This window comes from Sorex fumeus, unplaced genomic scaffold (assembly GCF_029834395.1).
Source record: "Sorex fumeus unplaced genomic scaffold, SorFum_2.1 ptg000063l, whole genome shotgun sequence".
Classification (NCBI taxonomy): domain Eukaryota; kingdom Metazoa; phylum Chordata; class Mammalia; order Eulipotyphla; family Soricidae; genus Sorex; species Sorex fumeus.
In genome coordinates this window covers 34,289,281-34,315,851 of record NW_026606120.1, presented here as the reverse complement: position 1 = coordinate 34,315,851, position 26,571 = coordinate 34,289,281, and the positions used below count along the sequence as shown (strand labels likewise).

At 41.3% G+C, this 26,571-nt stretch overlaps 1 protein-coding gene across 3 annotated transcripts in view; it reads right to left on the bottom strand.

The window, feature by feature from the left end:
• UBXN7 (UBX domain protein 7) overlaps window positions 1-26,571 on the bottom strand; it is a 98,660-nt gene that overhangs the window by 61,858 nt on the left and 10,231 nt on the right. The gene's annotated exons all lie outside the window — the stretch shown is intronic.

Here is a 26,571-nt window from a genome sequence, read left to right as displayed (position 1 = left end):
GTTCTCAAATTCAATTTGTTTTACAATTTACATTTTTTGCTTACTGTCTGATCCTCAACCCCAGACTTCTCCCCATGAACCTGTGGAACTGACGCCACCTCTGACCTAATTCAAGAATATCATGAGGGTTTGAACTCCACCCACTCCATCCCACCCAGCTCCAACCCCCTTACCGCAGTCTCAGTACTAAGTCTTGCTGCCCCACCCTTGGCCCCAGAACCTCTCCCCATGGACCTGAGGACACTGCATCTAAACTGAATCAGTCATTCCAAGGTGCCAAGGAGACCACTCTGATATGCAAAACCATGTGGTCAAGTTACAACTTTACTCCTTCAACATCACTATTTCTAAGGTATGTGTGTTCTGCTATCTGTCTTCAAATACCTTATAATTCTATAGGTAATCGTAAGTAATTGGATCTTCACTTGTCTGGCATCTGAAATTTCATCTCAAGGCCATGGAGATTGTTAAAATAACAGATAAGCAGTAGCCCCTTAGTATTAAATAACAAAATCAGATTAATATTCAGATAACTGAAAATCTAAAGTTCAACTGTCAACACCACAAAAGTCTAAGGACAATGGGAAACAAAGGAATCACCTGCACTGGCAAATAGGGACAGGAGTCCCAGCAAATCCCCAAGCTCAACAAAAATGTTGAGCCTTGTCAAGGAGGATCTCTTGTAATGAAAATGGAAATAACGCAGTAACTAAATTCATTAGGAAAGAAATTCTATCCACTCAAGGTAGAGCTGATCCATGGTATTAAGGAGTTTATACAAATAGAATCAAAGGCGTTAAAGAATACAACAGCAAGCCACAGCAACAGAATACTGCATTGTAGAGAACCGTTATTAGCAACCTGGATAACAAAATTCAAGTAATCAACAATAATGCTGTAGCTAAAGAAAATTAATAGAAGAGAATATAAGACTCTTAATAGAATCTAACACTAAGAAGACTAATCTCTGAATTATAGGGAGAGGAAAAAGTGAAGGGAAAAAATGGTGGAAAATAACAGAACAACTGTGTCTCTGGAGAGACACTGGCACAGATTCAAGAGCCCCTAACAGAGTACCAAACAAAACAGGCTCAAACAAAACAATACCAATAAACATAGTAAAATGGCAAAAACAAAAGACAAAGACCGATTACTTTAAGCAGTAAGAAGGGGGGGGGAACCCAAATACAAGAAAAAAAGATAAGAATCACAACAGACTTCCCATAGAATAGCATACAAGAAAAGAGTGGAATCACAGTTGAAGTACTGAAATGAAAACAAAAATTTCAATCTAGAGTCCACTACCCTGCTAAACCATTATTTACATTGGAGGGAGTGATAAAAACCTTTCCAGACAAACAAGAGCTGGCAACACTTGTAACAGTTAAACCAGTCCAGTCCTTTAAGAATGACTGAAAGGCTGCATATAAAAAGCAAAGAGACACAAAAATAAACTGCTCTCTCTCTCTCTCTCTCTCTCTCTCTCTCTCTCTCTCTCTCACACACACACACACACACACACACACACACACACACACACAGACACACACAGTCTTTTTTATATACACCAATAATATTATCTCAATGTCAATGAACTAAATTCTCCTTTCTGAAAAAGGAAGAGTAGCTGGGATGGATCAGGAAAAGAAAACCTACATATTTTCTGTTTATAGGAAACACAACTGAACACACAAATACAGATTCAAACTGAAAGGACTAAACACAATTTACAGACTCAGTATAAAAATATGAAACACAATCACACAAGCCAATGGCAGACCATAAAAAGTTGGGGCAGTTATACCTAGAGCAGACCAAACAGCACTGAACATAAAGTAAGCAATTAGAGACAGTGATGAACATTACTTACTAAGGCAACAACAACAGAACAATAAATACTATGATCAACATTTATGCACCAAATGAAAGGTCAGCAAAGTTCATAAAGCTTCTGCTCACTGACCTAAAGATGGAAAACAACAGTACCCCACTTTTCAACACTCCACTTTTCCCACTAGACTGATTAACCAGACAAAATATCAATAAAAAGAGCCTAAGAACTGGAGTTATGGAACATATTAAAGGGAAAGGGTTCTCTATTCCCGAAAAGGTAAATACAGAAAAACAGACATCATATAAAAGTACCCTCTCAGACCACAATGCCACGAAAAGTAGAAATTAGCCGCATGAAGAAGATGGGGAAAACTTCCAATGATTGGAAGCAGAACAAAATACTGCTAAAATAACAACTAGATCAAAGCGGAAATCAAGGAATAAAATGATTTTTTGAAACGAACAAGAATGAAGATACAAGCTATCAGAATCTATGATATATAGCAGAAGTTGTACTAAGGGAGAAATTCATAGCAATGCAGGCCTACACTAAGAAAGGCAGAGGGCTGGAGCAATAGTAAAGCGGATAGGATGTTTGCCTTGGACGCGGCTGACCCGAGTTCGATTTCCAGCAGCCCAGATAGTCCCCGAAGCACCGCCAGGACTAATTCCTGAGTGCAGAGCCAGGAGTAATCCCTGTGCATCACTGGGTGTTACCCAAAAAGGGGAAAAAAAAAAAAGAAACACAGAAAGCCCAAATCAACAACTTAAGCACTTGATCACTTGACATCCCATTACTCATCGATTTGCTCGAGTGGGCGCCAGTAATGTCTCCATCCGTCCCTGTCACGTGCTAGTGTAGTCCAATGGCATCCGCTTGTTCCAGGAACACGAAGAGCCTCAAACCATTTGTTCAGGGTCTTGACGAAGAAGTCTGGCAATCTCCTACGTAGGTGGGTGGCCACGCATTCTTTTGATATCCTGTGGAATCCAGTCTGTAATGGCTCCGGCCTAACGGTCATCTTTAAATCACATTATGTGTCCAGCTCATCTGATTTTTGATGCCTTGGCAAACGAGACAGCATCCCTGATTCTTGATCGTTGACAGAGGTCAGAGGCCGGAACTCCGGATTCCTTCTCCCACTTGACTGAAGCGTGATACTGCAAACATGGCTCTTTCGATTCCTCTTTGGGTGACCTGAATAGCTTACTCATCCTGTTTTCGTAGGGCCCAGGTCTCTGAGGCATATGTTAGTGCAAGGAGAATGGTTGAGTCGAAGTTCTTCGTACTCTTAGCTATTTCTTTGATGCTCTTGAAGGCATTCCACGCTGCTCTCTTCTTCCTGTGCAACTCACGTGCCAGGCCGTTCGTCATACTAAGTTCTCGACCTTGGTAGACATAACTGAGGCATTCGGGAATGTTCGTTCTGTTGAGAGAGAATGGAATGTCAGGAACGAGTCCGTTTCTCATGTACATTGTCTTTGTGAGATTCAGCTGCTGCTCGACCTTTCCGCATTTACAGTTGAAGTCAGCCAGCATTTGTGCCGCTTGGCTAATGTTTGGTGTTATTAGAATGATGTCATCAGCGAAGCGGAGGTGGTGTAGTTGCCAACTATCTATCTTCACTCCCATTCCTTCCCATTTCAGTCATTGCATGACGTTCTCAAGGGTGGCACTGAAGAGTTTCAGTGAGATGGTATCACCCTGCCGAAGCCCTCTCTTTACGTCGATGATCACTTCCTTGAAGAATGGTGAGATCCTGGTAGTAAATCCATAATACAGCTCATGAAGGATCCTGATGTATTGAGTTTGAACGCCCTGTTTGGCTAGGGCTTCGATGACCAGTTCAGTCTCAACAGAATCAAAGGCCTTCTTTAAATTGATGAATGTTTAATCATGAATTAAAGAACTTAAACACACACCTAACAAATCTAAAGAATAACAAATTAACCCAAAAAGTAGAAGGAAAAACAAATAAACCCGAAAAGTAGTTGTAAATAATAAAAACCAGAGCAAAAATCAGTAATATAGAAACCAAGAAAACAATACAAAGAATCAATGAAATCAGGAGCTGGTTCTTTGAAAATAAATAGATTGACAAACCTTCAGCTAGACTTGTGAGAAAGAAAAAAAAGGAAAAAATATCCAAATAGGCCAGATTAGAGACAAAAAGGGAGAAATTACAAGAGATCCCTAAGAAATTAAAAATATAATAAGAGAATACTTAGAACAATGTAATGCTCTTAAGCTGGAAATCCTAGAACAAATACTTAGACTCATGTAATCTACCAAAACTGAACGTGAAAGAAATAAAAAGCCTGAACAGATCAATCACAACTAAGGACACAGAACAGCAATTAACCTAATGAAAGTCCTGGTCTACATAGGTTCACTGGTGAGTTTTATCAAACCCTGAGAGAAGATTTACTGCCTTAACTCCTTAAGTTCTTCCAAAACACTGAAGAAACAGGAATTCTTAACACCTTCTATGAAGCTAATATACTAATACCCAAAGCAGAGAGACACGTCCAGAAAATTTCAGACCATTTTCCCGATGAGCACCAACGCAGGAATCCTTAAGAAATTCTTAGTAAACTAAATCCAACAACATATCAAAAAATATGATTCGACACAATCAAGTGGGGTTTATTTCAGGAAGTCAAGAATGGTTCAACGTAAGCAAACCAATTAACAATACATCAAACTGCTAAAAAGAAAGATAAAAATCATATGATCATATCTTTCAATGCACAGAAAGTTTTGATAATATCTAACACCCATTTATTATAAAACAAAGAAGAGGTGGAAGGAACCTAACTCAAGATAGCAGTGGTCCCAAGATAACAGCAGGTATCTATATCAAGTATCATTCTTAATGGTGAAAAACTGAAAACATTTCCTCTATATCAGGTACAAGGTAAGAATGTCCACGGTGTTTACTTTCATTCAATATAATACTAGAAGTCCTAGCTACAACATTCAGGTTAGAAAAAAAAAAAATCAAAGGGATCCAAAATTTGGGAAAGAAGTGAAATTTTTACTATTACTCTAACAATATACATACAAGACCCTAATACACAAATACAGTGAAGTGGCCAGCAACAAAGTCAATACACAAAAATTGGTCACATCCTTATATGTGAATAATTGAACAGGAAAGTGATCAAAGAGTCAATCCCACTTAAATTAGCGTTCAAAAACATCAACTATCTAAGAATTAACTAAGAATTAAAAGATGTAAAAGATCTATACCATAAAACTTTAAATCACTTAACAAAGACGTAGAAGACAATAGGAAATGGAAAAGTATCCCTTGCTCATGAATTCGAAGAATCAATATAATCAAAATGATCATCTACCTAAATTATTATACAGATTTACACACAATTCCCATTCAAATTCAGAAAACATTCTTCAAGAACTTACAAGAGTCTACAATAAAATTTGTATGGCATAAGAAGCTAAGGGCTGGAGCGATAGCACAGCGGTATGGCGTTCGCCTTACAAGCATTACAAGCGGCCAACATGGCCGACCAGAGTTCGATTCTTCCGCCCCTCTCGGAGAGCCCGGCAAGCTACCGAAGAGTATTCGATATGCCAGACACAGTAACAACAAAGTCTCCAATGGAGACGTTTCTGGGCCCGCTCGAGCAAATCGATGATCAACGGGAGGGCCTTTACCTTTACCTTTACAAGAAGCTAAAGCCATGCTGAAAAAAAGAAGTGGGAGGTATCTCATTACCTCAGTGTAATATAAAATTATATTGAATAAAAAATACGGTACTGGAATAACAATAGGTTCTCTGATCAATGGGCCAGAATCAAATCCCAAGGACAAAACTCCTATCTATGGAAAGCTAATTCTCAACAAAGATGATGACAACATGGAATGCAGTAAAGCCTCAACAAATGTCATTGGGAAAACTGGATAACAACATCTAAAAAATTAAAGCTGGATCCATATCACATACTTTACACGAAAGCGAATTCCTAGTGGACCTTGAGATCAGAATGGAATCTATAAAATACACTGAGGAAAATAGGGGCCTAAGCAATAGTACAGTGTGTAGGGTGCTTGACTTGCATGCAGCCAACTCAGGTTCAAACCTCAGCAACTGGACACCTCTAGGAGTAATTCTGAGTGCAGAGCCAGGAGTAACCCCTAAGCATCAGCAGGTATGGCGCTCCCCAAATAAAAGTACACTGAGGAAAATATAAGGCAGAATGATCCAATATTTGGACCTCACAGAGGTCTTCAATATGGTGCCACTGGCAATGGCAACAGAATTTAAAAAAATAAACAAATGGAGCTACATCAAATTTAAAGGTTTCTGCGTGGCAAAAGAAACACAGCTAAAACTGAAAAACAGCTAACAATGGGAGAAAATATTCACACACAACACATCAGATGAAAGGGTTGATATTCAGAATATATAAACTACTCACAAAAATCAGTAATAGCAAAAACTTCAAAAATCATACCAAATAGTGGGGAGAGGAAATGAATAGGCACTTCTTGGGGAAAGAGATGAATGGACATGAAAAAAATGCTCATCATCACTTATTAGGATAATATAAATAAGACGATAATGAAATATCTGTCATCTCACACCAGTGTGAAAGACACATATGAAAAATAGTGGGAACAATTTGTTTTGGCAGGAATGTGGTGAAAATGCAACTCTCATCTGACGGAAATGTTGTCTGATTCAATCCCTATGGAGACTTCTCAGTAAAGTAAAAACTGAGCTGCTATATGATGCAGCAAGTCCTTTTCTGGGTATAAACCCCGAAGACACAAAAGCATTCATCAAAAGAACATATGCACACCATTATTTATTGTATCACTTAGTATAGTAACAAACTGAATCAATCTAGGTGTCCAATGACAGATTATTAAGATGTGCTATATATGCACAATGGAATACTATAAAGCTGCAAGGAACAATGAAACCAAGCAACTTTCCATAACTTGGAATATGTTAAGCGAAGTAATCCAGAAGAAGGACAAACAGGATGACCTCACGAAAGTGTGGTATATGAGGTAAACAGACAAGGGCACGTTAAGTAGCAAAGGGAGGATGGGAGGATGCCTAGGTCACCCTTGCCCCCAGAGGATGGAAAGGATAGAGAAGTAAAGAAATTGAATGGGAGAGCATGAAAAGGAGAAAGGAAGTAATGGGGGAACAGGGATTTGGGAACTGGGTTACACCAGCGATGCAGGAAAATGGGGTAGCTATATATCCAAAGCAGATCCAACAACACTGAAAACATGAGATCTAAAATACAACAATCTTTAAAATGTATCTGCAAAACGGCAGCTGGGGGTGAAGATGGGTGGGAGGGAACCTGGGGAACTGGTGAAGGGAAGTTGATCCGGACGGTAGGACTGGTGATGGAACACAGTATGACTAAATCTCAACTATGAATAACTCTGTAAAACAAGGGGTCATAATTAAAAAGTAAAATTTTTTAAAATTTAAAATTGGGGCTGGAGCAGTAGTAATGCAGGCAAGGTATTTGTTTTGCATGCGGCTAACCCAGGCTCCAGTATCCCATATGGTTCTCTGCTTTGGCATGTCAGCGAGATACTCTCAGGAGCTTGCCGGGCTCTCCGAGAGGGGCAGAGAAATTGAACTCGGGTCGGCCAGGTTGGCCGCATGCAATGGAAACACCCTACCTGCTGTGCTATCGCTCCAGCCCGTGCTATTGCTCCAGACTCAAGGGGAAAAAAAAATAAAACTTAAAATTTCCAAGCAAATTAACGGTACAATTTAATCTTCAAAAAAAAAAAACCTGTTTATTTTTACACTGTGGCAGATTAGTGTGAAAAGTACAGAGCTAAAGAAGTAGTAGCATAATAACTATAGCTTTCCAGGGCTGAAGAGCGAGTACAGGGTAGGGCACGTGCCTTGCACGCAGCCAATGCAGGGTTTAATCCCTGGCTTCCCATACAGTACTTCGAGCACCGCCAGGAATAATTCCTGAGTGCAGAGCCAGGAGTATACCCTGAGCATAGCCGGGTGTGACCCAAAAAGCAAAAATAAATATAAAATAAATAAAATTGTAGTCTTTCATTCATCAAATGGATTAAGTACATATGTCTAAAAAATAACTGAATGAAAAAAACATTACATTTTACAGATATACTGTCATAAATATTGTATTTCAGCTAGCATTAAAAAACCTTTCAATAGAGAGAGCGAGAGTCAGAGCTAGAGAGAATGAGTGAGAGAGAGGAAAACTGCCTGCCATGGAGACAGATGGCTGGGGGAGGGGGTTGGTGAGAGGGAAACTGGGGACATTGGTGGTGGAAAATGTACACTGGTGGAGGGATGGATGTTGGAATATTTTATGACTGAAAAAGGACAATGAACTGTTCTGTAACTGATTCAATTTAAGAAAAGACATTTGGAGCACCACATAAGTGCATTAATGGCCATGATCTACAGACTCACAAATAAATCTCAGAAGAGAGCAGCACATTGCAGAGATGTCTCCCCATCCTGTGCCAGGCTGACTTCATCAGGGTACCACGGGGGGGGGGGGGAGGTGTGTTCCTCTGCCTGCCCCCCAATTATCCTGATAGCCACAAACCTCCAGAACCCAACTGCTACCATGTTTACAGCCCCACCTTCACAGGCTCAACGAGACCCCCATGCATGAGAATGAAATTGCTGAAAAACCCAGGTATGAAGGACTTGTGACTGAAATCTCCAGGCTCGCAAGGAGCTGGGAATGGGCCCCTCCTCCCATCGTCACACCCTTCCAAGTCTCTGGCAGTCACACCCACAAACTGCCTCTGGGGGCCACATAAGCTTAACAGCCATAATCCAGAGACTCACAAATAAATCTCTGAAGAAATCAACATGCTGTAGAGATGCCTCTGGACTCCAAAATCACCATCCAGTTTATAATTAACTCCAGTTCTAGCACACTAATTAAAATTTTAGAATTCCTGGAGTGCACAGTTGCTTTTGTGCACTCATACTTTTATGTCACTGATATACGAAGATTAGCACACCACATTTGCTGGGGTGTAAGGTAGAAGGCAACTAATCTTGATCAAAATATTCATAACAAGCAACAAAGGTAAATTATTTAGTATCTGCCACAGCCATACTTAAGACCACTCTCCACACGCTTGGACGAGTCTCACGCAATGAAGGAACAGACAGAGGAACCCAGGTGTGTGGAACCCGTGGCTGAGATCTCCAAGCCTGCTCGGATCGGGACTGGACCTCCTCCACCCAGATCCCCCACCTTCCAGTAGCTAGGAGTTACACCCACCAATTGTCCCCGGCACCCGTGTAATCTCATCAGCGGCCAAGATCTAGAGACTATAAAACCAAGCTCCCGGAAGCGCGTGGCCACATTTTTATCTAGTTCTAGGCCACGACCTCTTACTGTCTAGTTCTCGCTCTAGGAGAACCCAGCAAGCGACTGAGAGCATCCTGCTCACACAGCAGAGTCTGGCAAGCTCCCCATGGCGTATTCAATATGCCAAAACCCAGTAACAATGATGGGTCTCATTCCCCTGACCCTGAAAAAACCTCCAATGTGGCACTTGCTAAAATCTCAGGACTAGGACTTGTGGAGACATTACCAGTGCCTGCTTGAGGAAATTGATGAACAATGGGATGACAGTGATACAGTGATACAGTGATCTGCCTTTGGAGCAGGCCAGGGTTGTGGTGGTAAAATTTGAAATAATGGTGATGGGAAAGTGTAATGGTGGTGGAATTGGTGTTGAAATATTAAATGTAATAAACGGAGAAAAACTTTATGAAAATAAAAGAACGTTTTATTAACAATGGAAGGCAAGACAGAGCAAATGTTTCTGTCAAATACCCAGCTAAGTCAAACTACAATAAGAAATGTTAGTTTTTGAGCCTGGAGGAATATGCAAGGGCTTAGAGCACTTGCAGTGCAAGAACTGGTTCCAAAAGTTCAAATTCTGTGATACATGAGACAAGAGTAATCCTGCAGCTCTGCTCTTTGAGCCTGGTAGCTTACCAGTCTGAGATTCTCAGTGCCCAAAGCAATTTCTGACCAGACCACAGACAACGAAACAGGGTGCGACCTGTTGGACCAAACCTAAAGGGATGTGCAAGCACCACACTGAGGAAATATCATCTTTGGTGTACACATAGGTGCGTGCCACAACCATAATTTGCATGCTTCAACTAAGAGCACGAGCCCTACAAGCGAAGGAGTGTGCATCTCTGTTAGCACCATGACCTTATGTGCAAGCATGGCAACCTGATGTGAAATACCCAGAAAACACCACTGCTGAGACTGTGTAAGCATCACAGATGGGTATTCATGCAATCCCCGATCACTGCAGCAGCAACAATAATAAAGAAAACAAGTAAAAGAGCAAAATAAATATTTTTTTAAAGAAAGAGAAATAGAGAAATATCAGCCCTTATCTTTTTAAAATGGCCTTTTCCAGATATGTCACTCAAGGGCCACAGAGATAGCTCAATAGGCTGGAATGCATGTTGCAAGTGGGAGACTGGAACTTGATCCCCAGTTTCACATGATTCCCCAGGCAACTCCAAGCATGAATCCCAAGAACTGGGACAGGAATAGCCACTGAGCACAAAGTGCTCCACACACCTAACATCTCGCAGCAAAATAGAGCAGGAGCATCTCAGGCTGTCCATTTTGTTCTTTAGAATTTCCCTCTTGGAAATTCAAGGTCTGTCTTGGGGAAGGGTATTGTTTTGGTCTGAAAATCAATTCTGCTGTCATTCTTAAAAGACAGTTTTAGTGGACAGTCTATATCAAGAATGACATCTACTTTCAGTAAATTGAAGAAGACTTTTCTAATGTTCTCTGGCTTCTATTGTTATCGCTAGGAAATCAGCTGTTGGACTGAAAATTTTTTAATTCTATTTATTTTTTTCGTTTTTTTTTTAATTTGGGCACATGCTTTACAAATTATTACTAGTAGGAATTCATACATAAACTATTCCAGCATCACAACATCCACTCATGTGTCCACTTCCTTTCACCATTGTCCCAGGATACTTTACCCAGCCTCCCCATCCCCATGGTAAAAGCTTTGTACTAAAGACAAGTTCTCAGTTTCTGCTGCCTTTGGGCATTTTTTATTCTCCTATTCTGTTTCTTCATATTTCACAAATAAGAGATCACTTTGTTTCTGTTACTCTCCAACTGACTTCTTCAGCATGATACTCGCCAGTTCTGTCCATGAGGTAGCAAATTTCATGATTTACTTTTTCCTTACAGTCAAGCACTATTCATTCCATTGTGTATATGTACCAGTTTCCTTATCCAGTCACCTGATCTTGTACACTGGGTTGTTTCCAGATTCTAGAGATTTTGAAAGTGCTGCAATGAACGTTAGGAGTGCATACCTTTTCTAAATAAGTTTTTGGACCCTTGGAATAGATGCCTACAAGTGGAACTGCTGGGACATACAAAAGCTCAATTTCTAGTTTTTGAAGACACTTCCATATTTTTTTTATAAAGGCTGAACCAGCAGTGAGTGAGGGTACCTTTTCCCCCACATTCACGCCAACTCTCACTTTTTGTTATGGTGTGTGAGGTATCTTACTGTTATTCTGATTTCCATTTTTCTGACAGTAAATGATACTGAGCATTATTTCTGAGAGTAAATGATATAGAGCCTTTTGGCCATCTGCATGTCTTCTTTGAGTAAATTTCTGTTCACCTCTGCCCCATTTTTTGATAGGATAAATTGTTGAGGATTTTTTGTTTTGTATTTTGTAGCGTTCCATTAGTGCTTTATATATCTTGGATATGAACTCTTTATCTATTCAGCAGTAGGCAAATATCCTTTCCCAGTCTCCCATACTGTGGGGTATCTTTTTATTCTGTCCATCACTGCCTTTGCGGTACAGAAGGTTCTTAGTTTGATATGGTCCAATTTATGTTTGTTTCAGTTTACTTGGCCAATGGTTTCAAACCACTGAAGATACCTCTGGCTTCAGTGTCATGAAGTGTTCTTTCTGTTTACCTCAAAGTAATTTATGGATTCAGGTCTGACATTGAAGTCTTTAATCCATTTTATTTTGACTTTTGTGCACAAAAGGGATTAAGTTCACGTGGCTAGCCAATTTTCCCAGCAGCATTTGTTGAAGAGGATTTCCTTGTTCCACTTAATATTATTATTATTATTATTTGCTCCTTCACTGAAGATTAACTGTCCATATACCTGTGAATTATCTCTGGACTTTCAATTCTATTCCTCTGGTCTGAGAGTCTATCCTTATTCCATTAACACAGTTAGAATTTACTACAGCTTTATCATATAATTTAAAATTGGGGAAGGAGAAGCTGGCTATTTCCTTTTTTCCTAGGATTACTTTGGCTATTTGGGGGAGACATTAACTAACCATATAAATTTTAATAGCACCTGATCCATTTCTTTAAAAAATGTTCTGGGTACTTTTATAGTGATTTTGTTGAATCTGTATAGTGCTTTGGGCAAGATTTGTCATTTTGACAGTATTAGTTACTTCCAGGGACTCCGCGCCAGGCTGTTTTCACTCAAGACACCCCAGAGGGGGCAGGTGAGAGCCCTCCCCGCCCCAAGGGACCCAGCCCTGGCAGCTGACCTTGACTACCCAACCGCCACCATACTCCAGGTCGCTTTCCGGATGCTCAGACCGAGGCTTACGCATTAAGTAATGCGGAACTTTGTGACCTTAGACTCCGGGCTCAACAGGACTGGGAGCAGAGATCCTCTGCCTGCTTCCACAGTCTCCAGTAATCCAGGAGTCACACCCATAAGACACTCCCTGTCGGTGCGGTGCCAGATAATCTCATCGGCCACCCTCCAGAACTCACTGGCTGTTTCTCCCAAAAGGGAGCATAAAATTAGGCTCCCATCACCATGCCACATACTCTATCTATGCCAGGCTGTTTTCACTCAGGTAGCCCCAGAGTAGGGTGGGTGAGAGCCCTCCCTGCCTCAAGGGATCCAATCCCAGCAACCAACCTCCACTACCTGCTGTCACACTCGAGGCCATTTTCCGGACCACATGACCGCTTTGTAGACACATCATAAGACACTTTCTACCCATTTTCCATAATTACTACGCCATATTTGATGGGGTTCAGACATTAGGCAACAAACCATTCATATACACACACACACACACACACACACACACACACACGTATTTATCTTGAAGGGCGTGGCAAGCTACTGAGAGTATCCTGCCCACACGGGCAGAGCCTGGCAAGCTACCCATGGCATATTCAATATGCCAAAAAAAAAAAATAAATAACGCTATCAGGTCTCATTTCCCTGACCCTGAAAGAGCTTCCAATCGTTGGGAAAACGAGTAAGGAGAGGGTGCTAAAATCTCAGGCCTGGGAGGAATAGAGATGTTACCGGCACCTGTTGGAGTAAACTGACGAACAACAGGATGACAGTGATACAGTGATAGTACTTCCAATCCATGAATAGGGGATGTATTTCATTTCCTAATGTCTTCTATTTCTATTATAAGTGTTTTATAGTTTTCTTTGTACAAGTCTTTCGTATCTTTTGTTAAGGTGATTTATTTTATATTTGTTTTTTATTTAGACATTGTGATTTACAATGTTATTCAGAGCTGAGTTTCAGGCATACATTTTTCAACACCTAATTGTCCCCCACCTCCATTTCCCTCCCACTCCAGCCATCCTCTTTGACAAGCCCATTTCAAACTTTGATTACTGTAATTTGGATCTCATGCCTTTAGTTCTGTTGGTCCTATGGCTCAGAGATATAGTTACACAACGCCTCTTCACCAAGAAAACCATTCTATAACAACATGTTACTCTCCACTGGTAAGATGTGTGCTCTGGGCCTAAGAGACAGTACAGGAGTTAAGGCACAACTTGCCTTGCATGTTGCCCATTACCGTTCAGTTATGGAACCACACAGCCTCCCCAAGCATTGCTGCTGTCTGCACTGAACTGCTGGCCCTACTGGTAAAGAATTCTAGGCCTGCTGAGTACCACTTGAGAAATTTCTCCTTCCCCCTCCTTCCAAAAAAAGAATTTTCTCCTTTTTTTAAGTGAATCACTGTGAGGTACAGTTACAGATTTACAAACTTCCGTGCTTGCATTTCAGTCATACAAAGATCGACTATCCATCCTTCCACCAGTGCCCATTTTCCACCACCAATGGTCCCAGCATCCCTTTCACTACCGCCACCATGTCCCCCCCCCCGACCCCACCTCTGTGGCAGGGTATTCCCTTTTGCTTGCTCTCTCTCACTCTTTTGGGTGTTGTGGTTTGCAATAGAAGTATTAAGTGTATTAAGTGGTCATCATGTTTAGTCTATAATCTACTTTCAGCATCTCCCATCCCGAGCACCCTTTACTTGGTGATCCCTTCTCTATCTGAACTTCCTTTTCCCCAAGAATGTGAGGCTGGTTTCTAAGCTGTGGAATAATCCTCCCGGTACTTACCTCTACTATGATTGGGTATTAGTCTCTCATCCTGTTACTTTATATTCCACAAATGAGTGCAATCTTACTATGTCTGTCCCTCTCTTCCTGACTCATTTCACTTAGCATGATATTTTTCCATGTTGATCCACCTATATACAAATTTCATGACTTCATCTTTTCTAACAGCTGTATAGTATTCCATGGTGTAGATGTACCAAAGTTTCTTTAGCCAATCATCTGTTCTCAGGCACTAGGTTTTTTTCCAGATTCTGGTTATTGTAAACAGTGCTGCAATAAACATACAAGTGCAGATTTGGTCTTAGGTAGTTTCACTATGATTTGTTAGAGATGATTATATTCATCCTTTTTGGAATTTATTAACTTCTACCACTTAATGGTATTATCTACATAAATTCCGCTTCTCAGTCATTCTACTTAATTCCTTATTACTCTATTAATTCTAACTTCCTTCAGAACTCTAATTATATGTATTATGTAATTATATTTAATTATATGTAATACAACTTTTCATTCTTTGCTTACTAATCTATTTTTACTTGTTCACCTCGTTCATTTTTGATTTATTAATTTGTGTGTGTGTGGTGTGAGATCGAACCCAAGTTTCATGCAGGCAAGGCATGTGCTTTATCACTGTTCCTAAATAATTTTTAATAACTTATCTGGGTTCAATTTATCTTCAGATAAATTTAAAAAGCCCAGGTTAAGTTTTCCATATATTACTCAAATTTGACAAAATTTCCTTAATTGCAGACTATTGCCAAGCAACAGTTTAAGTGGTTTTGTAAATATCACCCAAATCTGGCCCTTATTTACTGACCCCATGTGTTAAGTCTACCTTGCTGCTTTTGTTTCACCTCTATACCTTCAGGCACACAGGCTTAATATAGTACACCCAGACGCCTGTCTAGAGTAGGAGATTGATTTGATATCATCTTTATTTGTATCAAACAGAGGAACATTATACACAATCTATTCATATTCAAATCTTTTCATTTCTATCCTTGTCCAAGTTACCAAATTTTGAAACCCCAATTCTCCTCCTCCTCTTTTTGGGGTTTCTGGCTCACACCAGAACTTCTGGTGATATTGAGGGTAGGAGGGGGAGAAGGATGGCAGCAGGTGGAGACCTTTTATGGTACAGGAATGGAACCAGGGTCACCCAAAGAAAGTGCCTTTATTCCTTTACTAACTCTGGTCCCAGTTCTCACTTCTTTTTTAATTTAAAAATTTTATTTTCATACAGTTGCTCACAATAATTGATTATAGTCAATTATTTCAACACCAATCCCACAACCATTACACCTTCCCACCACCATTATTTCAAGGTTTCCCACCATCACTCAAGCCTGCCACACAGGCAGATGTGAAATAATTTATTTTGCATTGCTTTTTTCTTTTTTCTTTTTGGGTCACACCGGCCATGCACAGGAGTTACTCCTGGTTCATGCATTAAGGAATTACTCCTGGTGGTGCACGGGGGACCATATGGGATGCTGGGAATCGAACCTGGGTCAGCCATGTGCAAGGCAAATGCCCTAGCCGCTGTGCTATTGCTCCAGCACCTATTTTGTATTGGCTTTTTATGAATAGTATAAGACATCTGCAAGGGTTTCACAGTGACTCAACAAAACAAAACAAAAATAGTATGAGCTTTCACTTTTCTCTTATCAGTTATTGCTCCCATAAATTCTCCAAGCTGAATCAAAAGTCCTCAAGTTCTAGTGCGTGCAAATTTAAGTCCTCAAAAGATTTGTGGGAAGCCAAGATTTAATCTCCAGCAGCAATAGGAGTGACCCTCAAGTAACATGCTAGCTGAGAGTACAGTGCCACTTATCAGGTCAACCTGTACCTGCAGCGCAAGTGCATCAGCAGTCTGATGGTGCCTTCAGGCTTCCTGATACCCCCAAATTACTACTGTGCCTCTGTGCCTCTGACCAGACCTCAACAGGCTTCACAGAGTCAGGGATGGGCAACCTCCCCCCATCTGCCCACCCTACTGTGTTTCTTGGCAATCACAGCCAGGAACTGCCTCTGGGCACCATCTAAGCACATTAATGAGTATGATTCAGAGACTCACAAGTGAATCTCGGAAGATAGCAGCACGCCACAGAGATACATTCAGACCCCAAATATTTAAAAAGTTTAGAATTCCAGGGCTGGAGCGATAGCACAGCGGGTAGGGCGTTCGCCTTACAAGCGGCCAATATGGCCGACCCGAGTTCGATTCCTCCGCCCCTCTCGGAGAGCCCGGCAAGCTACCGAGAGTATTCGATATGCCAAACACAGTAACAACAAAGTCTCCAATGGAGACGTTACTGGGCCCGCTCGAGCAAATCGACGATCAACGGGAGGGCCTTTATCTTTATCTTTTAGAATTCCAGGAGGGCACAGCCACTTTCGTGGCCACATGACACCTCATACTATTCACAGCAAGCAATACAAAATAATTATGTAGCATCTGCCTAAGGGGTAAGCTGGGGTGGTGGTGGGAAGAGCCAAAGTAATGGTGGTGCAATGGTGGTGGGATTGGTGTTGAAATACTGAATGTAAACGATTATTGTAAACATCTTTATGAAAAATTTAAAAATTAAAAAAATTTTTCAGAAATTATAAAAAAGTAGTATGCTAGGAACGAATAGTAGTATCAAGTGTTCATGAAAACAAACCCAAACACCCCCATTATTCTCATCACTAGTCATCACATCTTAAAAAAATGAACTCTCAAAAACAAAGACAAATGCAAACTTTTAGGGGAAAGAAGGTTCAAATAACCCTGTTAGCTAACTGAGCATAAACTCACAAAGCCAAAAAGAACAAAATGAATATGGCAACAGATTCAAAATTCATATTGTTATTCACAAATTCTAAGGCTATTTAGTACTTCCACAATATTCTGACATTGTATCTATGACATTGTGTTATATTGTGCTGTATTGTTGAATTTCTTGCATTAGCCCACTTCTTAAATCATTCTGAATATCAGTGTCTACTGTACTCTTCTTTTTAATTTGTATACCTAGAAGTTTTTGACAGTAAAAAAATGTAGACTATTCTCCTATTTTCAAAGATCACACTTGCTTCAAAATAATCCCTAGTACTAATTTCTCAACACAGCGACTGTTGTTTTTCTTTTTAGAAAATTTCATTAGTTTGTACTATATTGACTCCTCTCTCAATGCTCACACTGCATTCAAACATCACAAAAAGCACAAAGAACATGCTAATGGTGCAGTGAAACTTCCTTCTGCTATTATAGCAACCAAATGCTTGCATTCCTTTTGAAATATCTCTGTGTTCACAAGGAAGTTCAACACAAAGTGACCACTGATACTTTTCTATGAACAGACAACATAAAAGTTGTATTTTCTTTCCACTACCCTCAAATTATCCAATGGCATGGTATCACTGGATGACTTTACAGGTTCTAAAGTAAAAACAAGCCTAGAGAAAACTGGGGTAGGTAAGGTGCTTGTCTTGCATGTGGCTGCCCTCAATTTAATCCACATCACATGACTCTGAGCACTGCCAGGAGTGCCCTGAAATATAAAGTCAGAAAGAGCCCCTGAGAACTGCTGATTATGGCCCAAAACACCACGGCCCTCAGAAAAATAAAGGACATTATGAAAATCAGGTACTTTTTTTCCTTCTCCACAATGTTTAGAGCATGAGATTTACACCACTGTTAATAACAGAGTTTCAGGCAAGCAACATTCTACCACCACACCCACCACTGAAGTATCAATATAATTTCATCAATGACTCAAGGTCCTCTTCCAAAAATCACTGCACCCGGGGCTGGAGTGTTAGCACAGCGGGTAGGGCATTTGCCTTGCATGAGGCCAACCTGGGTTCAATCCCTGGCATCCCATATGGTCACCCAAGCACTGCTAAGAGTAATTCCTGAGTGCAGATCCAGGAGTAACCCCTGAGCATTGCTGGGTGTGACCCAAAAGGAAAAAAAAAAATCACTGCACCCTTCTGGCAAACTCAGTTCTGTACATGAACTGTCAGGGTCTGTTACCACTGGCCAGTTTGTTATTCCTTCACTCTTTCCTTATATTCCACAGAAGACAGAGATCATTTTGTATTTGTTCCTTTCCCTGACCAACTTCACTGAGCAAGATACCTTCCAGATCCATCCATGTTGCAGCAAGTTGCATGATTTCATCTTTGCAGCAAGTTGCATGATTTCATCTTTTCTGATAGCCGAGTGATATCCGTTGTTTATATAAACACACCAGTTTCTTTGTCCACTCATCTGTTCTTGGGGACTTGGACATTTTCCAGATCTAGGAATTGTGAATAGTGCTGCAATGAACATAAGGACCTCGTGGTATATGCAAGAAGTGGAATTGCTAAGTCATATGGAAGCTCCATTCTTAATTTTTTGATACCATTTTCATAATACTGAAATTGCTGACATTCCCACCAATACTGGACGAGGGTACCTTTTTCCTTATCCTCAACAGCACTGGTTTACTTCTACCCTTTGTGATGTGTGCCAGTCTCACTGCGGTGAAGTGTATCTTACTGTTATTTTGAAAAATCAGGAACTTTTTTCCTTTATTTTTTAAAGTTAATCACCATGAGATACACAGTTACAAAGTTGTTCATGACTTGGCTTCATTCATACAATGTTACAAAACCCATCCCTTAACCAGTGTACATTTCCCACCACCAATGTCCCCAGTTTCCCTTCTGGCACCCGGACTTCTCTCCTCATCGCTTCCTTCTCTCTTCCCCCGCCCCCATTACATACATACATACATACATACATACATTCATACACACACACACACACACAGTAGTATTGTAGCACTGTCCTCCAATTGTTCATGGATTTGCTCCAGCAGGCACCAGTAACGTCTCCATTGTGAGACTTGTTACTGTTTTTGGCATACCAATTCGGCTGCATGCAAGGCAAACACCATACCCACTGTGCTATCAGATGGGACTGGAAGAAAGAAATGTCTATCTGCATGTACTCATGACATCACCATCTGCAAGAAAATCACTAAGAAGCTACAAAAATCTACTAGAATCAATAAATAGGTTTGCCAGGATTCTAGGACACAAAACTCAAACTTCTATAACAGTAAATTTAGAACAAAAAAAAATTTTTTTTTTTTGCTTTTTGGGTCACACCCGTTGATGCACAGGGGTGACTCCTGGCTCTGCACTCAGGAATTCGTCCTGGCGGTGCTCAGGGGACCATACGGGATGCTGGGAATCGAACCCGGGTCAGCCACGTGCAAGGCAAATACCCTACCTGCTGTGCTATCACTCCAGCCCCAACAAAATTCTTTTAATACTATTTGTAGTAGTCTGTATACCCTCAAAATGTATAAACGTAAATTTTTATAGACTCTATATATTGGACATACTGGGTTCAGTGAAATATCTTAAAATTAACCCTTTAAAAAATTTTTGGAGCTACACCCAGCTGTGCTCAGGTCTTACTCCTGGCTCTGTGCTCTGGGGTGACTCCTGGCAGGACTCAGGGGACCATTTGAGGTGCTTCAGATTGAATGAGGGTCAGCCACATGCAAGGCAAGCACCCTCCCTGTTGTACTATCACTCCAGTCCTAAAATTAACCTATTTTTGTTTGCTTGTTGACTGCTGTTTTGTGGGATCACACTGCCAGTGCTCAGGGACTATTCCTGATTTTTTATGCTCAGGAATGATCCCGCACGGTGCTTAGGGGACCATATCTAGTACCTGAGATCCAATATGTATCAACTACATGCAAGATAAACACCTTGCCTCCTGCATTATCTGTCCCCTCCCTTTTTCGGGGGGATGGGTAGGGCACACCTGATGGTATTCAGGGTTTACTTCTAGCAGAGCTTGGAGGACCACATGGGATGCCGAGGATCAAACCATCACTGGCTGAGTACAGTGGCCCCTTTAGGGCAACACCCAGTAATGTTCAGGAGCAACTCCTGGCTCCGTCTCTGGGGTTACTCCTAGAGGCCCTTGGGGGTCAACCATGCAAGTGCTGGGTATGGAGTCTGAGCTTCCTGCAGACAAAGCACCACTCTAGTCTGTTGAGACATCTCTCTGCTCCCTCTTTTTCACTTTAATTTTTAATTTTTTTCAGGCCACACCCACCAGTGGTCAGAGCTCCCTTCCAGTCTTTGTGCTAAGAGGCCCATAAGGCCTGCTAGGAGTTGACCCGAGTTGTCTTTGTGCCAGAGAAGTAGATGCTTTACCCCTGTGCTAGCACTCTGGCCTTTTTTACTTTTTTTTTTTCTTTTGAGGCTGCACCTGGCAGTGCTCAGGGCTTACTCCTGGTGTGGCACCTAAGATTGAACCTGGGCACCAGTGTGCAGGGCAAGCCCCCTCCCCACTGTACTGCCTAGCTTCTCAGAGGGATTTAGCAGAAAGCCAAGCATGCTGGGAGTGGTGTGTCATAAGAACTGTGTGTGGAAAGCAAGACATGCTGAAAAGTCAGCACTGAACCAGAAGTCACTCCCGGTGTCCCTCCTTGGAAATTGCTGGGGCGCCAGAGGCATCTCGGAGTAGATTGTGCTGGGAGCCCCTGTGCCTCCTGCCCCAGGCCTGCTGGGAGAAAGCCTTGCCTAAGCCCTGCCATGCATACTGGAAGCACTGGCAGAGAACACCCCGAGACACCTGCCCAGACCCCAGAGCAGGGCGTATGAGGCGTGTCCTGTGCAGGGGGCCCCAGGGGTGGCCCGAGGGGCAGGCAGGAAGTCAGCACCTATCATATATATATATATATATATATATATATATATAGAGAGAGAGAGAGAGAGAGAGAGAGAGACTAAAAGGTTATCATGTATATCCCTTTACCTACTTTAACACTCAGTTCTTGTCAAAAGTCATCATTTCCAACTATTATCATCATAACAGTATAATGGTTCCTTCTCTATCTTAACTGCTCCCCACTCCACCTTGTAGTAAGCTTCCAACCGTGGATCAGTCCTCCAAGCCCGTGTTAATACCAGAAACCTCTTAAACTAATCCCAGGCAAAGTGGCCCTTCAACAATATGACAATCTCCCAAGCATTTTTCTTATTGCCTACATAAGAGATTAATGTAATTAATTTTTTTTTGTTTTTTGTTTGTTTGTTTTGCTTTTTGGGTCACACCCGGTGACGCACAGGGGTTAACTTCTGGTTCTGCACTCAGGAATTACCCCTGGCGGTGCTTAGAGGGACCATGTGGGATGCTGGGAATCGAACCCAGGTTGGCCATTTGCAAGGCAAACACCCTACCTGCTGTGCTATTGCTCCAGCCCCCTAAATAAGTATCTTTTTTAAAACCATAAATTTACTGGAGTTATTTCACAGTGTGAATTAATTCAACCACAGTGCTTCTTTCCCCAAACCCAGCCAACAATAAATTAAGCAGAATAAGGATTAGGTTCAGAATATTATGAATGTAAGTAGCTCGAGCACCTCAAATGCTTTGTGAGGAAAGATACCCACCACGTAGCTACTATATGAAGTACTACATGGGGGTAGAGCATCAACAAGACACATGGTACCTAGATACAGAGAACACAAAAAAATTGGAATCAATGTACTAAATATTTTTCTCTGGTTGTTCAACTCCCTATTATTTCAGGCTAGGAAATATCAGTAAAGACATGAAAAGTCTGGACACTACTTGAAAACTGAGTTTCAATCTAGTTCTGTCGTCAACTAGTGTGATAACTTTGAGCTAGTTACTAATTTCTTTAAAGCAGTATTCTTGGTTATAAGATGAGGATATTGCCAACTTCCTGTGTAAGTCTGTATATGAACTTTAGAAAATCACATTTAAAGAGTGAGAGAGATACGAACTTAAGGCTTAAGGAAATAATAGTAAAGCTATAATCCAGGGCTGGAGAGATGATAGGAGTCCTTGTCTTATATGCAGTTGATTTCAATCAATCCACAGTACCATATGAAGTCCTAAGCTCTTCTGAGATTGATCCCTTTGAGTACAAAGTTGGGAGTAACCCACAGAATCTTAGAGGGTTGGCCCAAAACCCTAAATCTATAATTCTCACTTAATGCTGATTCTAAACCATACTGTTATTTCTACTTATGCATTTAACGCTAGAAGTTGTAGACAGAGTATTCAAGATGGTCCTATGGTACATATCAGCATTGATAATTTGACAGGGTAACTTTCATCAATGAAGCTTGCCAGAACATGACCTAAATGTTTTCAAAAAAAGAGGGGGAAGGCTCTACTTCTGAAGATTGTCCTGAAAGGGGAGTCCACATGATGATATAGCTGTGATGGCACATGCTGAGCCCTGGAGGCACCCCAAGAATTCAAGGGTGGTCCAGATAATCCCTAACACCGCAGAACCTGAGAGTAGCCTTAGACCTTTGTATTGAACCTGCCTGGGTGGCAGAATCACTGGTGTGGCCTCATGCCTCCTGAGCACTGCTTGTGAAACTATTCTCTTCCCCCGCCAAAAAAAGGGTGTTTGCTGGTCAGTCGTTCAACCCGAGTTTGATTCCTTCGCCCCTCTTGGAGAGTCCGGCAAGCTACTGAGAGAATCTCACCCGCACAGTAAAGCCTGGCAAGCTGCCCGTGACATGAGGTATTTGATATGCCAAACACAGTAACAACAAGTCTCACAATGTTACTGGGCCCACTGGAGCAAAACTATGAACAACAGGAGGATAGTACAGTGTGCTACAGTGCAGTGCTACATCATAAAAAAGAAAAGGGATGAGAGGAGACTTGAGGTGTGCAGCTCAGCAGTAGAGCACTTTCCTTGCATGTGTGAGTTTTTGGGCTCTATCTCATATCAATAAATACATAGCAAAAGGAAGCAGATGCTTACAGCCCTAAAAGGCAGTATTAAAGGACAAAGATGCAAAACAGACCTTTCACTTACTTAAATAAAGCCATCTGTGCTTGTATGAACAGTCATTCTTACTGTATTACTTATCACTTACTACTTATCACTTTATTTTTTTAATGAATTTATTTTTCGCTTTTTGGGTCATACCCAGCAATGCTCAGAGGTTACTCCTGGCTCTGCACTCAGGAATTACTTCTGGAGGTACTTGGGGAACTTTATGGGATGCCAGGGGTTAAAACCAGGTCGGCTGTGTGCAAGGCAAATGCCCTAACCACTGTACTATCGCCCTAACCGCTGTACTATCGTTCTGGCCCCATTACTTATCACTTTAGAATCAAAAGATAACTGAAACATGATTCCAAATGTCAGGAAATAATATGAAAGGCCATTTTGGGTGTTTCTGACTGGGAGATAAAGGACACTATCAAAACAGTGAAAATAATTCCTGTAAAAGATTGCCCACATCTTTATTTCAGACTTCTAGTGTCCAGAACTATGAGACAATGTGGTAAGTCACTCAGTTTCTGCTAATTTGTTGCTACTGATACAGGAAACAAACACAAATGCTAGATTTTCTACACTGGATGACACAACAAACTTTTGTTTGTCCTACACAACAAAAACTGCCAATACTAAGCCAGAGGAATATGAACTTAAGGTTAACTGACAAGATGGGGGGGGGGGAAGGAGGACTAAATGATACAGGGGAAAGAATGATGTATGTTTAATCAAGTTTTACCTATATAATGGGCTGGAGCAATAGCACAGTGGGTAGGGCGTTTGCCTTACACGCAGCCGACCAGGCTGACCTGAGTTCGATTCCTCTGCCCCTCTCAGAGAGCCCGGCAAGCTACTGAGAGTCTCTCGCCCGCCTGGCAAGCTACCCATGACGTATTCGATATGCCAAACACAGTAACAAGTCTTACAATGAAGACTTCACTGGGCCCGCTCAAGAAAATCGATGGACAACGGGAGGACAGTGCAGTGTACCTATATAATGAGGTAAAATCTTTCAATGTGTCTGCTGTAAAAAAAAAATAAATAAAAATAAAACGTCCAGAACCAGAGAGAAAGTATAGGAGTTAAGCATTTACTTGCCTGGTAAGTGGCCAAATTTAGTTCAATTCCTGACACCACATACAGCCCCTACACAACCAAGAGTGATCCCTGAGCACCACCAGTTGTGACCCCCAAACAAACTAATTACATTCAGAAAAAAATAACTTTGGGGGAAAAAATTAATTGAGCTACTGTGGTTTACAATGCTATTAATAATAGTTTCTTATGTATCTAATTCCAATACCAGAGCTATCACCAGTGAACTCTCTGCCTCTCCCAAGGACCCCAAGATCCCTCCTTCTTAAGTCCCCCACCCCAATTCAATTGTGTCCATGAGTTCTCCCTTTGTTTCCTTTAGATCTTTGTTGTTACTTTAGTGTGTATCTTTAATATCTTTACAGTATCTTTCTTTACTGAGTCCCACTTATGCAAGAGATCATTCCCCTCCCCTCCCCTCCCCTTACCTTCTGACTGGAGCACTAGCACAGCGGGTAGGGAGTTTGCCTTGCACATGGCCGACCCGGGTTCGAGTCTTCCGCCCCTCTCGGAGAGCTGAGCAAGCTACCCGTGACGTATGCCAATATGCCAAAAACAGTAACAAGTCTCACAATTTGTTGTGAGACATTACTGGTGCCCGCTTGAGCAAATAGATGAACAATGGAAGGATAGTGCTACAGTGATTCCTTCTGACTGATTCAGCATTATATCTTCTAGTTCCACCCATGCTGTTGCAAATCGCATGGTCTTGTTCTTTCTTAGATATGCATAATATTATATTATGTACATATAGTACTGTTGGATAACACTGGTCAGTCCTTTCTCCTCTGCCCAAGGAGATTAGGTTTACTAAGTAACACCCATCCAAACAATGCTCCTGAGGCAGTACCATTCATCTTTAACTTCTCCTTTGTGCTCTGCTTCCTGTTAATCGCTCATTTCCCCAAATCAGACCATGTGACTTGTAAAGTCAGATTCTTAATGGACTTTGTATTTTGTATATGCAAGTAAAATACTGCTTTTCTCTTTCCTTTATGTGCTTTGCTTAGTTTACTTTAGAGCAATGTCCTTTTTGTACAGGCACAGGAAGACAGTTAATACTAGGCTTTTTTAACTTGTGAGTTAACGGACTCCAAATAATTTTACTTCTAGGCATCTGTCATTTCATATTTACTGGACTTAAGCCTCAGTTGCCCTTAGTTCCTATGACCCCAAAAGGAGAGTCCCAATGAAGGGATTGAAGGACCCAGGGCAAACCATGACCTACCCTGGCATCGAAAAGGGGACAGGCCACGTGCCACAAAGCTTACTAGAAGTTGAGAAGAGCATAGTCATTGACAAACTTTGTCATGACCCAAAAAGCAACTGGATCAGGACCCTGCTGGGATTAAGAAAGACAAACCTGGCCCGATGAATATAGTCTGGGATATAGAGCAAGATGTCCCCAGGAGTGCCAACTTTTAAGCTTAATATATCTTACTGTGTCCATACAAAATGACTATAAATATCATTAATAACTAAATTTAAGATAACTGTTTAAATGGTTCTGGACTAAAGAAAGGGGAAAGTAAAATGTCCCACAAGGTATTCCGCCCTTGGGTGGATCTCCTTGAAGATTTTGTTCTAGAAGAAGTTTCCCCTGAGGGAAGGACTAGACATCTGTTGATTGTACAACCACACCTCTATGTAACTGCCACACCCAACCCTTGATGATTTCTTTATAACTAACACTGAGTGACTGGAAAGGGGGTCAATGTGAGACTGGAAAGAGAGGCAGTATGAGTCTGGAATGGGGACGGAGATTAGAATAAATGGCGACTGTTCACCAACCAGCTTGAAGGCCCTGTTCCCTCCTTCATGTGCTCGTCAGAAGCAGTGGCAGGTCAGGGTGGGGAAGTGGCTTATGGCCACCAAATACATGTGGCCTACACCCACACTTTTTAAATTTACATACTTCTTGATCCATTCATCTATTTAGTTGGCCATTTGGGTTCTTAACATATCTAGGTCATTATACTAAGAGAGGCGTTAAACGTGTACATACATTCTTTTGAATAAATATTTTTGTTTTGGGAGTCGATGCTTAGAAGTGATATCACTATTAAAATGCATTTTCCTGGATCAAATACTCCTGAAATTCATATGAAATGACAAACCCCCACGAATAGCAAAAGCAATTCTGGGGAAAAAGAAGGTGGGAGGCATCACCTTCCCCAATCTCAAACTCTATACTACGAAGCAGTAATAATTAAAACAGCATGGTACTGGAACAAAGGCAGAGCTTCAGACCGATGAACAGGGTGGAATATCCGTATACACACCCTCAAATATATGATCATCTAATCTTTGATAAGGGAGCAAGAAATGTGAAGTGGAGCAAGGAAA